This window comes from Microcaecilia unicolor, chromosome 1, assembly GCF_901765095.1.
Source record: "Microcaecilia unicolor chromosome 1, aMicUni1.1, whole genome shotgun sequence".
NCBI lineage: Eukaryota > Metazoa > Chordata > Amphibia > Gymnophiona > Siphonopidae > Microcaecilia > Microcaecilia unicolor.
The window spans coordinates 653,036,520-653,055,552 of record NC_044031.1 but is presented as its reverse complement, the minus strand read 5'-3'; positions in this window follow the sequence as shown (position 1 = coordinate 653,055,552).

Below are 19,033 nucleotides of genomic sequence, written 5' to 3'. Positions count from 1 at the left end.
TTATATAATGCCCCAGGCCCATGTCTTTTGAAAAGCAAATATTAAAGATCTTAGCCAAAAAAAAAGAGAGAGAGAAAAGACCTTAGAATGGTTTTCCTCAATAGATTTCAAGAGCCTTCAGATCTTTCCTCAATCATAAAGCCCTTCAAAAATATTTTTATCTGTCTTTCATCTTATTTTTTTATTTGGTTCACTTGTATCCCACATTTTCCCAGCATGTGCGGGCTCAATGTGGCTAACAAAGTTACAATAAAATTACATAATACAACAGGATATAATAGTAAAATAAAAAGTAACAAATACAGAATGTAAGCAGCTAAATAAGAGAATACGGATGGGAAATTGGAAGCAACAAAAGAGAAGCAGACAAAGGCAAAAAAAAAACGGGAAATATGACAAACGGAAATAGGGGTTTAAAGAGCACTGGTGGCTTTGGGCTATGCTTAACTAAACAAATAAGTTTTTAGTAATTTCTTAAATGTTAGGTGATCCGATGTCTCTCTTGAGTTGTCTCGGCAAGGCATTCCAGGATTGCTGGCTGATGTATGAAAAAGATGAAGCATAGATTGACTTATACTTTAGATTCCTGCAGGAAGGATAGTGCAGAATAAGATAAGAACGAGATGACACCGGTGAATTTCTGGGAGGTAAATCTATCAAATCACACATGTAAACTGGTGCTTCTCCGTGAATAATTTTATGTGTTAAGGCGCAGATTTGAATTCAGTACGGTCTTTAATGGGCAGCCAGTGAAGACTCTCATGGAGAGGCTGCGCACTGTCGAAGCAAGTTTTTTCAAAGATTAGCCTGGCCGCAGTGTTTTGAACCGTCTGGAGCTTCCTCAGGATACAGTTTGTACAGCCAGCAAATAATCCACTGCAGTAATCAATATGGCTTAAGACCAATGAATGTATCAGGGTTCGAAAAATATCTCTTGGCAGGAGTTGTTTGATGTGTTTAAGCTTCCACAATGATAAAAACATTTTTTTTGTAATCAGCTTAACATGACTATCAAGCAACAGATGGCTGTCCAACATGACCCCAAGAATTTTCAAACTGCTCGAGATTGGGAGGGTATAAGCAGGAGTAACCAATGCCTTGGGAATTGATTTGTTATGTTGTGAAGAAAAAACAATACATTTTAATTACATTTGTCTACCAATATTTTTTAAAAATCAGCTTAAAAACTGAACAAGTCCATCACAGAGTCTGTACAAGAATTTCATTGATAGCAGCCTTCTTAGTGGCCAGTGCCTTTGATTCCAAAAGAAGTCCAAATATAACCAGAATAAATATATCTAGACCATGATTGTGTAGGGGATTCACTATCCCTACATCAAAGGTCTGTAAGACTCACTTATTGACACCTAGAGACTGGACACTCATGTCATCTAAATATTGCTTATACCAGGTTCCTAGGATTCCTGTTTTTACTGTGGCCTCTAAAAACAGTACCTGCCACTCATCAAAGTGTTCCACAGGTTCCAAAAAATCTACAACCTTTTTTCAAGAATTCTATGTCCAGTTGTGTCAGTTTGGCTTCGAGTTGTGTCTGAAGCCCTTTCCAAGCACAGAGAAACCTACACACTTTTGCATACATCTCCCTGAAAAAATTAACATAACCAGGGATCAAAGTACTAGGAAGATAATGGACCCAAAAAGAAATCTTAGTAAAACAGGAACTTTCTCCTTCATCTTTTATAAAAGGAGAAGGACTAGAGCCATCGTCATCTGACAGGGAAAGTATCTTCTATATGGTGTCTGTATATTTCTTTATAATGCATTCATTTATGACCCCACAGGAAATTACTGCAATCCCATGCTAATTTACCACAATTATTTCCTGGTCAGGGGCACTAGCAGTTGGTTTCATAAGAATCACCATGAGAATCAGAGGATCACCTTCTGCTAATGAGGAACTTAGAGCAGAGCAATAGAGTTCACATAGGACCCTCACCTCCTCAAGAATTATGGAAACTTTTATATACAGGGAATGCCACAGATCATAATATTTGACAGGCTTAGGGAACTCTAGATACTGTTCTAAAAATGTTATTACCTCATTCATCTTTTTCCTTATCGCTAGTACCACCTTAGCTCTCTCAGCCCTGAACACAGAACATATATTTCTGTATTTAGGGGTGAATGCCATCTTGACCTAATCAACAAAAGAAGGAAGGATGTCTAAGGGTAGACAAAAAAACATGTGCGATTATCCTTGCCAGCTAGAATGCTGGTATTATTATAGCTAAAACAAACAAACTTATTTAACCAGGACTAAAATAGGGAATTAGCCATAGCCACTAGAAAGAATTAATAACAGCATACAGTGAATGTATTACTACCAGGAAAATGTTAACAGTGTATTATTCTCTGTTTACAGAAGTTTAAAAGTGAATGTAAACAGAGCTATGAACATGCTAACTTTGTGCTTGTCACTATAGTATTAATTTAACAGTAAGTAATGGGGTATAATCACTGTGTCGAAAGACATAGCCCTATCTATATCTTGGTGGAACCTCCAACTGTAGGTGAGCTAACTACAGTATAGTGCTTGGTATGCATTATAAGAGGGGAAAGGATACAGCATCATGTAATAATGTCGTATTTATATCTCTAAAAGTCCAACCCCACCAATTATAAATCAGGTTCTATTGCTCTTGAAACTGACAAGCAATGAAACAAGCCAATTATAAAAATAAAGGCTATTTATGTATATAAAACTAAAAGAGCAAAAATGAAAACACAAGTAGCTGCAAATTATATACAGTTATAATTGCGTGAAGATAACACAGGGAAAATGAGGCAAATATGTTCTTATGAGGAAAAGTGGTCAGAGTGAACGCACTAAACCCTAGGGCAGGTCTCTAATTCAGCTTCCTATAGCGGACACAAAGCTGTAATTACAACCTGGATATAGATAAGGGTACCAGATGAACAGCTGAATGCAGATGATCTCCATTAGTGTCACAGCAGAGCAGGTGAGTGGCTGGTAGAAACCTGAATGATGGGTAATTCAGGTTGGATGGAAGAATCACTACTACTACTGGTGCCTTTTATACAGTTTTGGTGGAGGCAGAAGTCCTTTAACCTGGCAAGCTTCTCCCCCTGTTCTGGATTTTCTGACCCGGTGAATTATGCAAAATCATGCAGCATCAGCAAACTGCAACTCCAGGGTCTCAGTCTCCAGATGGTCTAGTCCCGTGAGTCCTGACCTTGCTTTTATTGACATGATGCACAGGCCCTGAAATGGCTAGGTTACTGTGACGGGATATGCATGTCACTGCCCAGAAATGAGGTCAGGTGATGTCTTTGGGTTAGCAGTACATACACAATCCTGTTTTTCTCTTTGTAGAAATCAGGGAAAAGTACATACTGTGTAGGTATGTCTAGCAGTTTCTGGACAGGTTTGTTACCAAGCTCTTATTATAGTTTATAGGCAGGGGCCTTGTCCCTACAACAGACTTGTGATAACGGCTGAATGTCCAATGTGGTCTGTTTCACTCTGGAAGCTGTGTCAAGGAAAAGAAGCTGTTTCTCAAAAGAATCCGTCTTCTTCAGTGACAAAAACATGTTTATCAACAGTTATTCAAAACATCATTCAGCCCATGTACGTCACTTAAAAAAAAAAAAAAAAGTCATGCCAGTCAAAGAGCAATCCTAAAGAGGCGTATTTTTAAAGCACTTAGACTTACAAAGGTGCATAGTAATCAATGGAACTTTGTAAGTCTAAGTGCTGTGAAAATGAGCCCTATAGTGTACATAAGTATTGCCATACTGGGAAAGACCAAAGGTCCATCGAACCCAGTATCCTGTTTCCAACAGTGGCCAATCCAGGTCACAAATACCCGGCAAGATCCCAAAAATGTACAAAACATTTTATGCTGCTTATCCCAGAAATAGTGGATTTTCCCCAAGTCCATTTAATAACAAGTCTATGGACTTTTCCTTTAGGAAGCCGTCCAAACCTTTTTAAAACTCCGCTAAGCTAACAGCTTTTCCATATCATCAAGCTGATCAATCCATAGACTGGTGGGTTGTGTCCATCTACCAGCAGGTGGAGATAGAGAGCAAACTTTTGCCTCCTTATATGTGGTCATGTGCTGCCGGAAACTCCTCAGTATGTTCTCTATCTCAGCAGGTGGTGGTCACACACAGCAGCAGCTCTGGCTAGGCCTCCAAGCCTAATCCTTAGGTTTTGTTGAGGCCTGGGGTTGAGGGCTCTTTTGAGCAAGTGCAAACCTGGTGGTGCCAGGTCCCTCCTTTTCTCCCCCCTCCCGCTGGCTCCGTTTAAAAAAAAAAAAAAAATTTTTTAAACGTCTTTAAAGGCGTTTAATTCGACGTTTCTTTAAACGTTCATTGCAGCTACTCACTGGGACACCAGTTCGTTACAGCTCGGAGCGGCAAGCAGGTAATTTTACCTTTTTATAGCGGGCAGGGGGTTCCCCGATTCTTCTCCTCGTGGCAATGGCGTCGGAGGGCGAGGGCGCAAAGGGTCGCTCCCCGGATCGCTGGAGCGCTTCTAGAGGGGATGCGGGGGTTTTACAACCTGATTCGCCCTTGATGGGTGATAGTTTAGTGACCGATGAATGTCCCGGTCGTTCCTCCGGCGTGGCGGTTTTTTCCCGCCATAAACGCCCATCCCCCGCTCCTCGCCTCCGCCATCTTGGCCGGCCACGCGGCTCGGACGGCTTCTTCGGGGCCGCCCTTGAGGTTGGAGACATTAATGCCATGAACGCCCTTAATTTGGGCGACGGCACAAAAGCGGCTAAAGTTAAGCGCCGTTCTTCCCGCGCGGCTCCTTCACGGAGTTTCGCGCCGGACGCCATTTTGGATGCGCAGCATGTCTCTCCCCCGCTATTGCGAGCGCCGGTTGAGAGTGCGTCTAGGGCTGTTGCCCAGGCTGCGGAAGTGCACAGTCTGGGGGGTTTCTCCCCCGAGTTTGTTTTGCTGCTGCATCAGGCTTTCCTCATGCAAAACGCTGCCCCTGCTCCCTCTTCGGATAAAGAGGTTGAGGTTCCCAGAGGTAAACGCCCTCGGGTTGATTTCCAGGCCTTGGAGGACTTTTGTCTCCTCCGATGTAGATGAGGGCAGCGTGTCTGAGGTCTCCCAACGATCCTTTGCGGATTCCTTGGAGGAGATAGATCCCCGCGCGGATAGAGCGGATGACCCCTCTGCAGCGCGGCTTTTTAGCCCAGAGGATTTGCCCAACCTGTTGTTACAGGCCATGGACACTTTGAAGATTTCCTCTCCGGAGGACGTCTCTCCCTCAGCCCCTGTTGGCTCTGCCATTATGCTGGGGACGAAGCGCCCGCCTAGAACCTTCCACGTGCATGATGCCATGCACACCTTAATTGCGGCTCAATGGGATGTCCCGGAAACGAGCCTTAAAGTGGCTAGGGCTATGTCCCGCCTCTATCCTTTGGCTGTGAGTGAACGTGAGGCCTATCTGTGGCCTACCGTGGATTCTTTAATCACTGCGGTGACTAAGAAAACGGCGTTGCCGGTGGAAGGTGGCACGGCCCTAAAGGACGCCCAAGACAGAAGATTGGAGGCGACCTTAAGGTCGTCCTTTGAGGCAGCTGCTTTAAGTTTGCAGGCCTCAGTTTGCGGCTCCTATGTGGCCAGGGCGTGCCGGACTATGGTGCAGCGGGCTTCCCCCTCGGATCATTCCTTGAGGGCTGATTGGCCGGCCCTGGAATCGGGCTTAGCCTATTTGGCAGACTTGCTGTATGATGTCTGGAGAGCCTCAGCTAAAGGCATGGCTCAGACAGTCTCTGCGCGGCGGTGGCTTTGGCTGAAACATTGGTCTGCTGACCACGCCTCTAAATCCCGCCTGGCTAGATTGCCTTTTAAAGGCAAGCTGCTCTTTGGGGTCGAGCTGGACAAAATCGTGACCGATCTCGGCACGTCTAAGGGCAAGAAATTACCAGAGGTCAGGGCTCGGGTTAGTACTCGTCCCGATACCTCCAGAGGACGGTTGCAGGAAGCCCATCGGTACCGCCCGGGCAAGTCGGGTTCCTCTGCCCCCTCTTCCTTCAAGAGGAATTTCTCCCCCAAGCAGCATTCCTTTCGCAGAGACCGCCGTCCCGGAGGTGCTCCCTCCGGTCCTCCCCCAGGGTCTCGTACCCAATGACGGGGCCTTGGTCCACGCCCCAGTGCAGATGGGCGGACGGCTGTCCTCGTTTCTGGGCGAGTGGACCACTATAACTTCAGACGCGTGGGTGCTGGAAGTCATCAGAGACGGCTACAAGCTAGAGTTCTGCCAACCCTTAAGAGACGGGTTTGTACTCTTTCCCTGCAAGTCTCCGGTCAAGCTGTGGTAGTGCAGCAGACCTTGGACAACCTGATCCGCCTGGGTGCGGTCGTTCCGGTGCCAAAAAATCAGATTGGCAAGGGACGTTACTCCATTTACTTTGTGGTTCCAAAGAAAGGAGGTTCTGTCCGGCCTATCCTCGGCCTCAAAGGGGTCAATCGGGCCTGGAAAGTGAGGCACTTTCGCATGGAGACTCTCCGCTCTGTTATAGCGGCAGTGAAGGCAGGAGAGTTCTTGGCTTCCTTGGACATCAAGGAAGCGTACCTGCATATTCCCATCTGGCCTCCTCTCCGCTTTCTGCGTTTTACAGTCCTGAGACGACACTTCCAGTTCAGAGCCCTCCCTTTCGGGTTGGCTACTGCTCCGCGGACCTTTTCCAAAGTAATGGGGGTCATAGCGGCCTTCCTGCTAAAGGAAGGAGTACAAGTCCATCCTTATCTGGACGACTGGTTGATCCGAGCCCCCTCTTCTGCAGAGTGCGGCAAAGCTATGGACCGGGTAGTTGCTCTTTTGAGCTCCCTGGGATGGATCATCAACTGGAAGAAGAGCCAGCTGCGCCCGACTCAGTCCCTGGTGTATCTGGGAGTTCGATTCGACACCCAAGTGGGCAGAGTGTTCCTGCCAGACAATCGGATTGTCAAGCTTCAGGCTCAGGTGGACTAGTTCCTAGTAGCCTCTCCTATTCGGGCTTGGGACTACGTGCAGCTGTTGGGCTCTATGACGGCCATGATGGAAGTAGTGCCCTGGGCCAGGGCTCATATGAGACCACTACAGCTATCTCTGCTGCTGCGCTGGACTCCGATGTCGGAGGATTATGCTGTGCGCCTTCCCGTGGACCCAGCAGTGCGCAAGGCGCTGAGCTGGTGGACGCAGACAGACAAGTTGTCTGCAGGATTGCCTCTGGTGACCCCGGAGTGGATTGTCGTCACGACAGATGCCTCTTTGATGGGCTGGGGAGCCCACTGCTTGGGAAGGACAGCGCAGGGGCTCTAGTCTCCTGCAGAGGCAAGTGGTCTATCAACCTCCTGGAACTCAGAGCCATTCGGTTGGTGTTATTGGAGTTCATCCCGGTACTGGTGTTGAAGCCTGTACGGGTCCTGTCGGACAATGCCACGGCTGTGGCCTATATCAACCGCCAGGGAGGTACCAAGAGCACCCCTCTAGCCAGGAGGCTATGAGTCTTTGCCAGTGGGCGGAAGCGAACCTGGAGCAGCTTTCAGCGGCCCACATTGCCGGAGTCATGAATGTCAAGGCGGACTTTCCCAGTCGCCATACCTTGGAGCCCGGAGAGTGGCAACTATCTGCTCAGGCGTTCTTGGACATCACGAAGCGCTGGGGCCAGCCGAGCCTAGATCTGATGGCGTCATCGGCCAATGGCCAAGTGCCGCGCTTTTTCAGCAGAGGACGGGACACTCGATCCCTGGGAGTAGATGCTCTTCTCCAACAGTGGCCGACACAAGAGCTCCTCTATGTGTTCCCGCCCTGGCCCATGTTGGGCAGGGTGCTAGACCGGGTGGCAAAGCATCCCGGCAGGGTAATCCTGGTGGGTCCGGATTGGCCCAGACGTCCCTGGTATGCGGACTTGTTCAGGCTCTCAGTCGACGATCCTCTGCGGCTGTCAGTGGAGCAGGGCCTGTTACATCAGGGTCCCGTGGTGATGGAGTATCCCTCTCCCTTTGGTCTTACGGCCTGGCTATTGAGCGGCAGCGTCTGAGGAAGAAGGGCTTCTCAGACAAGGTCATCGCCACTATGCTGAGAGCGAGGAAGCGCTCTACTTCTACTGCTTACGCCAGGGTTTGGCGTATCTTTGCAGCATGGTGTGAAGCAGGCTCACTTTCTCCCTTCACTGCTCCAATTTCTTCAGTGTTGGCGTTCCTGCAAGAAGGTCTGGAGAAAGGCCTGTCGCTCAGTTCCCTTAAAGTCCAGGTAGCGGCTCTGGCTTGCTTCAGGGGCCGCCTGAAGGGTGCTTCCCTGGCTTCGCAGCCAGATGTGGTGCGCTTTCTCAAGGGAGTTAATCACCTGCGCCCTCCTCTGCACTCAGTGGTGCCTGCGTGGAATCTCAACCTGGTGCTAAGAGCATTGCAGAAGCCGCCTTTGGAACCCTTGTCGAGGGCATCTCTGAAAGACCTGACGTTGAAAGCAGTCTTTTTGGTGGCTATCACTTCAGCCAGAAGAGTTTCCGAGCTCCAGGCGCTCTCATGTCGAGAGCCTTTTCTGCAGTTCACTGAGGCAGGAGTGACTATTCGCACAGTGCCTGCCTTCCTGCCCAAGATTGGTTCTCGCTTCCATGTGAATCAGCAGCTCTGTCTCCCTTCCTTTCGTAGGGAGGACTACCCAGAGGAGTACTCCGCTCTTGAATATCTGGATGTGAGACGAGTCATCATCAGATACTTGGAAGTGACCAATGATTTCCGGAAATCGGATCATCTGTTTGTCCTGTTTGCAGGTCCTCGTAAGGGTCTGCAGGCTGCTAAGCCTACAGTGGCAAGATGGGTCAAGGAAGCCATTGCAGCGGCTTATGTGGCCGCGGGGAAGGTGCCGCCTATCCAGCTGAAGGCTCACTCCACGAGAGCTCAGACGGCCTCGATGGCAGAGGCCGGATCCGTCTCCTTGGTAGAGATATGCAAGGCGGCAACGTGGGCTTCGGCTCATACATTCTCCAAGCATTACCGTTTGACTGTGGCTGCACGGGCGGAGGCCCGGTTTGGAGCTTCAGTGTTGAGGTCAGGGATTTCTATGTCCCGCCCTGGGTGAGTACTGCTTCGGTACATCCCACCAGTCTATGGATTGATCAGCTTGATGATATGGAAGGTAAAATTATGTATAATCATACCTGATAATTTTCTTTCCATTAATCATAGCTGATCAATCCATAGCCCCTCCCAGATATCTGTACTGTTTATATTCTGGTTGAATTTTAGGTTCAAGTTTAGCCTTCAGTTACTTCAGGAGGACTTCGTGTTCAAGTTCTTCTTTCACTTGGATTCTTCAAGAGTTGAGATGAGTTTGTGTTACAGTGAGCTGCTGCATTCCTCTCCCCTCCGTTTTACGGGGCTGGATTGAGACATAAATTCTGCCGGCACTCCCTCCCGCTTCGTGCGGCTGTAGGGCAGCTTTGTACCCCTCCCGCTTCGGCGGTGTTAGGGTCAGTCAGCTCCTCCCGCGGTTGCGGTTGCAGGATAAGCCAGATCCCCCCGCATCGGCGGGTGTGGTGTCCCTCCCCCGCTCCGCGGGGATGAGCTGGACGGATTCCCCTCCCCCACTTGTGTGGGGATGAGCTGGGTTAATTCCCCTCCCCCGTTTCGGCGGTGGTGAGCTGGGCAGAGTGTCCCTTCGTGGGTGTAATTCTCTAAGTGCTGAGTCCTGCGGATGGAGCTTTGATATCGACATACTGAGGAGTTTCCGGCAGCACATGACCACATATAGGGAGGCAAAAGTTTGCTCTCTATCTCCACCTGCTGGTAGATGGACACAACCCACCAGTCTATGGATTGATCAGCTATGATTAATGGAAAGAAAATTATCAGGTATGATTATACATAATTTTACCTTACCACATTCTCTGGCAACGAATTCCAAAGTTTAATTATATGTTGAGTGAAGAAAACTCTTCTCCGATTCGTTTTAAATTTACTACATTGTAGCTTCATCGTATGCCCCCTAGTCCTAGTATTTTTTGAAAGCGTGAACAGACGATTCACATCTACCCGTTCAACTCCACTCATTATTTTATAGACCTGTATCATATCTCCCCTCAGCCACCTTTTCTCCAAGCTGACGAGCCCTAGCCGCTTTAGCCTTTCCTCATAAGAAAGTCGTCCCATCCACTTTATCATTTTTATCGCACTTCTCTGCACCTTTTCTAATTCCACTATATCTTTTTTGAGATGCGGCGACCAGAATTGAACACAATATTCGAGGTGCGGTCGCACCATGGAGCGATACAAAGGGATTATAACATCCTCATTTTTGTTTTCCATTCCTTTCCTAATAATACCTAACATTCTATTTGCTTTCTTTGCTGCAGCAGCACACGGAGCAGAAGGTTTCAACATATCATCAACGACGACACCTAGATCCCTATCTTGGTCTGTGACTCCTAACGTGGAACCTTGCATGATGTAGCTATCATTCGGGTTCCTCTTTCCCACATGCATCACTTTGCAGTTGCTCACATTAAACGTCATCTGCCATTTAGACACCCAGTCTCGTAAAGTCCTCTTGTAATTTTTCATGATCCTCCTGGTGTGACCAGCAGAAGAAAGGGAGTGTTGATGCCCCTGTATAAGTCGTTGGTGAGGCCCCATCTGGAGTATTGTGTTCAGTTTTGGAGGCTGTATCTTGCTAAGGATGTAAAAAGAATCGAAGCGGTGCAAAGAAAAGCTACGAGAATGGTATGGGATTTGCGTAACAAGACGTATGAGGAGAGACTTGCTGACCTGAACATGTATACCCTGGAGGAAAGGAGAAACAGGGGTGATATGATACAGACGTTCAAATATTTGAAAGGTATTAATCCGCAAACGAACCTTTTCTGGAGATACGAAGGCGGTAGAACGAGAGGACATGAAATGAGATTGAAGGGGGGCAGACTCAAAAATGTCAGGAAGTATTTCTTCACGGAGAGAGTGGTGGATGCTTGGAATGCCCTCCCGCGGGAGGTGGTGGAGATGAAAACGGTAACGGAATTCAAACATGCGTGGGATAAACATAAAGGAATCCTGTTCAGAAGGAATGGATCCTCAGGAGCTTAACCGAGATTGGATAGCAGAGCCGGTAGTGGGAGGTGGGGCTGGAGGTTGGGAGGCGGGGATAGTGCGAGGCAGACTTATACGGTCTGTGCCAGAGCCAGTGGTGGGAGGCGGGACTGGAGGTTGGGAGGCAGGGATAGTGCTGGGCAGACTTATACGGTCTGTGCCAGAGCCGGTGGTGGGAGGCGGGGATGGTGCTGGGCAGACTTATACGGTCTGTGCCAGAGCTGGTGGTTGGGAGGCGGGGATAGTGCTGGGCAGACTTATACGGTCTGTGCCCTGAAGAGCATAGGTACAAATCAAAGTAGGGTATACACAAAAAGTAGCACACATGAGTTGTCTTGTTGGGCAGACTGGATGGACCGTGCAGGTCTTTTTCTGCCATCATCTACTATGTTACTATATTACTATGATTTAACTTCTTTGAATAACTTTCTGTCATCAGCAAATTTAATTACCTCACTAGTTACTCCCATCTCTAGGTCATTTATAAATATGTTAAAAAGCAGCGGTCCCAGCACAGAACCCTGGGGAACCCCACTAACTACCCTTCTCCATTGAGAATACTGACCATTTAACCCTACTCTCTGTTTTCTATCTTTTAACCAGTTTTTAATCCACAATAGAACACTACCTCCTATCCCATGACTCTCCAATTTCCTCTGGAGTCTTCTAATATAATAATTTGCTCCTGCAACGTTCCAATATGTCTGCCTGCGTCCGTAACCATCTCCTGATGTCACTCTCCCGCAGTAGAAGCCTGCTTGCCTGACGTCAGGAGATGTTACTATTCGAAGCAGGGAGGCGGGAAGCGCGCGAAGAAGAGGGAGCCCGTTTAGCTCTCAGCCCTTCGTCCACAGCAACGCAGGAGCCGCTTTACCTCTCACTCGCCACTGAGCCCTTCCTGCACACAGAACATGGGAGATAATTCAGCCCTTCCTCCACACGCAACGCGGGAGCCGGTTTAGCTCTCAGCCCTTCCTCCACACGCTACACGGGAGCCGGTTTACCTCTAGCTCGCCACTGAGCCCTTCCTGCACACAGAACGCTGGGGCTACTTCAGCCCTTCCTCCACACGCAACGCGGGAGCCAGTTTAGCTCTTGCCACTGAGCCCTTCCTGCACACGGGACGCAGGAGCCGCTTCAGCCCTTCATCCACACGCAACGCTGGAGCCGGTTTAGCTCTCAGTCCCAGGGTGGCTGGAGGGGGGGCAGGGGGTAGAGGAGAATCGCTGGGGGGCAGGGGAGAGAGGAGAATCGCTGGGTGGCTGGAGGGGAAGCAGGGGAGAGAGGAGAATCGCTGGGTGGCTGGAGGGGGGGCAGGGGAGAGAGGAGAATCGCTGGATGGCTGGAGGGAGAGCAGGGGAGAGATGAGAATTGCTGGGTGGCTGGAGGGGGGCAGGGGAGAGAGGAGAATCACACACTCTCACAGACACACTCACACCCAGTCTTACTCTCTGTCATACACACACACTCGCACATTCACTCTCTCTCTCACACACACACTCTCTCAAACATACACACTCCAAGGAAAACCTTTGCTAGAGCCCGTTTCATTTGTGTCAGAACCGGGCTTTTTTTACTAGTGTATATAATATTATATCAAACTAGAACACCATTCAACAACAGCATTGAGACCAATGCATTTTGGTATCTTAAGGTTTGGGGGGGGGGGGGGGTTAATTATTAAGATGTAGTAAAGTAAAATTTCTTTTGGGAGTGACTAAACTGCAGTATCTCTGTACTGTAGGTTATTCACTCCCACAGTACAAGAATAAAGCAACTTACAAGCAGCGTTGTTATTCTATCCTGGATTCATCAGGCTGCAAAGCCACAGCCTGATGTTCCCAGGCTACTACTTAAATGGTTAGGCTGAATTATTCCCCCCTCTTTGCTTTCCACCTCCTGGCAGGAATAATCCATAGTTGTTCCAGCCTCTTCTAGAGCAATGGCACTGGTGACCCCTTAGTGGTAGTCTCACGGTGGTACTGCTAGGAGTCAAGCTTGAGTGACAGCGACACCAGTACCAGAAGGGGCAGGAGTAACTGGGGATCACTCCTGCCCTGAACCCACTAGACTCCCAGGGATTTGCCAGGTAGGCTGGGGGGGGGGGGGGGTGAAGGCCATCTAGGTGGGAGGACCCAAATTTAGAGGTAGGAGCATCTGGAAGGGCATGAAATACTTCAGCCTGACTCCTTTAAGAAGTGGCCTGGGAGCATTGAGCCATGGCTTTGCGATTTAAAGCTCCAACTTTTTGCTGGCAATATTTTTCTAGTAATAATGTGGCTGTTCTGCCCCCCAAGCTTTCCTGTGCCAGCAAACTGTTTGATTTAAATAATCATGAGATGCAAATGAATGCAAAACAGCTCATTACTATGTATTCTGCAGTACCTAATATTCTACCATGCATTATTGTCCTTTTAACATACATTAGGGGCAAATAACACCCATTAAGGCCATAATGCACCTTAATAGTTATGCCTTTAAATGTTAGGATTAGGACCCAAATGTACCAAAGTAAAGCATCTAATTGTACAAACATATGATCAGAATTACGAGACTGTAGAACCAACAGAGTCTTTGATACTTTTCAAGCAACTTCTAAGCTCTGTTTTATATTTAAAACAATACCTAAGAGTTACTTAATGAGAAGTTCAGTTATGTGGATTTTAAAATTGAAAATAAATAATAAGTATCCAAATGTAGGTGTAAGGTTTGAGTCTTTCCCTTTTTGACCCCAATCACCCCTATTACTCTGTAGCAACAGATTGACCACTTTGTCATCAAGCCCCCTGAATGAAAACCGGCACTGTTTCTGTACCTACGGCTGACTGGGGAGACATCGTTGTCACCACCTGCTGTCCACACACCACTGTATCTGGGTTTACTTTCACTTTCTTTTGCATAGGCAGCAGCAGTGGTTGCTGACTTGATTCCCACTAGAGAGGGAGCTGGGGGTGAGTTTTGGACAGAAGCCTGAATTGAGATGGCTTTTCTAACTGAATCCAGGCCTCAAGTTGGAGAAGGGATTGAGAGAAGTGGTGCAGTTCTATTGGAGATGAGAGCCCCTCTTGCAATTTTGGGTCAGTCGGGAGAATGTGAGATACTATTCTGCTATCTCGGGGAGAGGGATCTGTTGACAACTGTGGTCTTCCTAAGGTGGTGACTTTAGAAGCCATATGAACCATGTTAATCAAGTTGGATAAAAACTGTAGTAAAATCTGCTGATTTTCTGCTTTAGTTGTAAGGTGGATAATATGGTAAAGAACTTGGAGCACTCAGAGGCACTTTACTCTGCTAAGATGCAGAGTGTTGAAGAGGATATTAAAATTCTTAAAGATGTGAATATGAAGCTTATCCAAGGACTTTGATTCATTGTAAAATCAAAAATTTGGAGAATTATAATACATTTAAATGTATGGTTTATAAACTTTCCAAAATCACTTGGTATGATTCCTCAAGATTTATTTAAAAAATAATTGCTTGAAGTTCTTCATTTTTCCTCTGAAACAGTTACCCCAGTTATTTATTTTTTGTCTGTGATATCTCTTGACAGAGCCTCGATACGATCTAAGGAGAATGTGGATTTAAGAAATTTAACAGTTTCTTCCACTGCGGTATTTTCCAAAAGATCAGGGTGATGTGTATGGTCTCATTTCTTTTTGAACAGGATTTGGATGTAGTTTTGTAAATTCTCAAACTTTGTCTATGAGAGAAAAAATATGGGTTTATCCAGATGTTAGAAAAGCTTTACATCTCTTATGAGAAACTTTAGTAACAATGAGGCAAGAGTTCTTGATGCTAGCTTTCAATTAAGGTATCCCTGTAAATGTAGTATCCAGTAATCTGGTACTAAGTATACTTTTTTTTTTCTTCCAGAACAATTGAGAGCGTTCCGGACTAAGAAACTGATAAATGAGAACAGTGAAGCAAATGTGGTTGAGGCATGATTAATGTAAAGCAGTGTTTCACAACTTCTTCAAATACCCTCTAAGTCGAACAAATTTCAGTCAAGTGCCTCTAAGCTCTGATCAGCAGAAATTCCAAAAACAGTCTACTCACAAAACAGAAAATAAAATTACTTTTTCTACCTTTGGTCATTTTATTTTCTAATTGTGTTTGTCCAAACTCTAGTTTCTGCTTTCCTCCATCTTCTCTTAAGTCGGGTCAATTTTCATTCTCCTCTTTTTCCTTTTAGCTTTCTTCAATTTATTTTTCTGCCTCTGTACACATTTAATTTTCTTACTATCCAGCCTTCAGTTTCCCTCTTTTTACTGCTTCTACCTACAGCTTTCCATCTCTTTCCTCACCCTAGCTCTCACATTCCACTTATTTCCCAGTCTTTTCCCCTTCCATCCAGTGTCTACCCTCACATCTTCTATTTCCCCAAGTGCTGCTGCTTCTCCAGACAAGCAGCAACAAAACAACCTAAAGTCGTCCCGAGGACACAGGCTTCATGCAGTCTGTCGGTTCTGCTGGTCTCTTGCCCCCTCTGACATCAACTTCCTGTTCTGGGGCAGGGAGTAGCAAGCACATGAAAACTGTAGCCCCAGGACTGGTTCAGATTATTTTGTCACTGTTGCTGCTCTGGAGAAGGAGAAGCAGTAGCAGCACCTAGGGTGGGAGGAAGGTGAGAATGGTTCTCTCCCAGGAACCTCTAATGTAAAGGCTATTCACGCTAATAGGTTTTTCCTTTATTAGTATTTGTTTTTCTTCTTTTGGTTCTTCCTTTTCTGTGTCCTTCCTCTTTTTATGTTGGTGTTCTAATTTTTTTTTACTGAGGTTTAATTTGTATTTTTTCTTGAGATTGATTTCCCTATATCTTCTTTGATTTTGTTGTGGATACCTGTGCTTTTTCTTTTTTTTTTTTTTTGTTCAATGTTAAGTTATATAAACGGAAAGTTACATGAATTAAAACAAATAATAATTGTACCAACTGGTTTCACTGCTTTGGTTGAATGGATTTCTATTTTGTGATGTATTTTATAAGAAACACTTTGGGTATATGGCCTGCGTTAATTGAAACTGTTCTGTGACACGTTTTTCAACTAGCATGTGTAGATTGAAGGATGTTTGGAATAGCTATTAGTGAACATTCCCTGAAAAGGGGATTCTTTTGAGAACATTTTGTGAGGTGAATTATTCTCTTTTCCTCTAAGGACAAGCAAGATATGTAGCATTACATGTGGGGTGATGTCATCCAATGGAGCCCTTGCAGGAATGCTCTCCAGGTTGTTTACGAAACTTAACATTGCACTGCTTATACTAGTACCTCTTCCTGTTTGCCACTGTCTGACAGGATGCCAGTTGCCATCTTTTCGACAGAACAAAATGGTTGTACTTCTTCAGCTTGTGTCAAAACTTTGCCTGATATTGTGGGTTTTTTGTTTGTTCCATATAGTGTGTTCTGTCGTTTGTTGTGTGGGGATAGTCTGCTAACCCATTTTATTTTTTCCAGCCTTTCTACATGTCCTTTATTTTTTGCAGCCCCTTCAAGTTGTATTTAGGTCTTGGGCACCCAGCTAGGTAGTTTTTCAAAATCAAGTTATTTGATGTCACTCTGGATATTTTTCCTGATATGGCTTGTCCACTGGCTTTACAAAGTTTCAGGTGTAACAGGACCATATTAATCCCGGATACCCTAAACTAGCCCCCACACTAGTACCTGATTATGCTTCCTCTTGTATCCTGTGTTCATAGGTGTCCTAACTCAACCTCCTCTTCCAGAAGATCCAACCAACTTCCTACTCCAAACTGGGGATGAGCTTTTGACTGTCTCCAGCAGAGCATCACCTTTATCACTGTAACTGTACAACCTTTAATAGAAAGGAGCCTGAATTTTTTTTTTTTTCAAGCATGATGATACTTTATAGCCTCAGCCCAGCACATTCTAAAAATTGTCCAGGAAGGTTACCATTGACAATTTGGTGGCATGCTTTCCAGTTGCACGTCAAAACCATCAAAGTTAAGCAATTCCTGATGCTGACAGCTTTACCAAGGAACTCCTTTTCCTCTGCCAGGGAATTGTGGTCAAGCACAGGAAAAAGGATTTTATTCCAAGTACTTCCTGATCACAAAGAAAACAGTAATTTTATCTGATCCTTGCTCTAAGGCCCCTAAACAAGTGGAGGAGTAGCCTACTTGTTAGTGCAGTGGACTTTGATCCTGGGGAACTGAGTTTGATTCCCACTGCAGCTCCTTGTGACTGAGCAAGTCACTTAACCCTCCATTGCCCCTGGTACAAAATAAGTACCAGAATTTATGTAAACCGCTTTGAATGTAGTTGCAAAAAACCTCAGAAAGACGGTATATCAAGTCCCATTTCCCTTCCCGACCAAACAAGACTTCATGATCATTTATTAGGTCCCATGGTACAAGGGTATGAGAGTACCCTAGGATGTTTATATCCACATACAGATACTGTCTGAGATTTGTAGTAGGAAAACACCACTTACAGTATCGTATACTGCAAATTTGTCCTCACATCACAAAAGATATTCACAAAACGCTCATTACAACATCTCTACACAAGTACAAATTTCCCTACTTGGATGGTCAAAAACATCAGCAGAAGGTGCAGAAGTATTGATACAGAAGATCATTTGGGTTCTAGCTCTACTAGGGTTTATCAGACTAACTGATTTAGGAAAGTGATGTCACGATAATTGGAATGTATAGGTTCCCTGTTAGACACAATGCAAGTATTTGCATTTCTTGTGCAACAGTGGCTCTTGCCTAGCACTAGTTTTCAGAAGTCTGCCATCGTCTGAAAATATCTGCATGTCAGATGTTGAGAATGGTTGTCATATGGCCTCCACAGTTCATGTAACACCTGTGGCAGGCCTCAATTTGAGGTAGGCTCAGTGGTTACAACATATATTAAGGATACCATCTTAGTCACCATTCCACTCAGGGACTTGCTGTCCTGTTGGATTGTCCCTAATCCTGTCTAGCAAAAGATGTTCCCTTCCAAATTCAAAAGATTAGCATGAATAAGTCCTGTCTGGAAAGCTCACTTAGATAATCCTACCTTCAGGGTCTTTGGTTTGTTCAGGAAATAGTTTTCATCATAGGGATTTCTGAACCTAAGAGCAATCTGGAATGCTGTAAAGGTTTTCCTACAGACAACCCAATTACAATGAACTATATCAACAAGCAGAGAGAGATGAGCTTGTACATCCTGTGGCAGGAAGCAGGCATGCACTCGGGGGATGTTCCTCAGAGCCACAAACCTGACAGAAAAAGACAACTGTCTGACAGACAAGGTAAAATTATGTATCATAACTGATAATTTTCTTTCCATTAATCATAGCAGATCAATCCATAGACTGGTGGGTTGTGTCCATCTACCAGCAGGTAGAGATAGATAGCAATCCTTTTGCCTCCCTATATGTGGTCATGTGCTGCCGGAAACTCCTCAGTATGATCGATATCAAAGCTCCATCCGCAGGACTCAGCACTTAGAGAATTACACCCACAAAGGGACACTCTGCCCAGCCCACCACCGCCAAAGCGGGGGGGGGGGGGGGTGGAAAGCATTCCAGCCCACCACACCCGCCGACGTGGGGGGAACTGGCTTATCCTGCTACCGCAACCGCGGGAGGAGTTGGCTTACCCTAACACCGCCGAAGCGGGAGGGATACAAAGCTACCCTACTGCTGCACGAAGCGGGAGGGAGCGCCGGCATAATTAAGATATCAATCCAGCCACCGTCGAAACGGGGGGCAAGGAAGCAGCAGCTCACTGTAACACAAAATCGTCCCAACTCAAGGAAAAATTCAATTGGAAGAACTTGAACACGAAGTCCTCCTGAACAGGAACTGAAGACTAAACTTGAACCTGAAATATAACCAGAACATAAACAAAACAGACATCTGGGAGGGGCTATGGATTGATCTGCTATGATTAATGGAAAGAAAATTATCAGGTATGATACATAATTTTACCTTCCATATCATCAATGCAT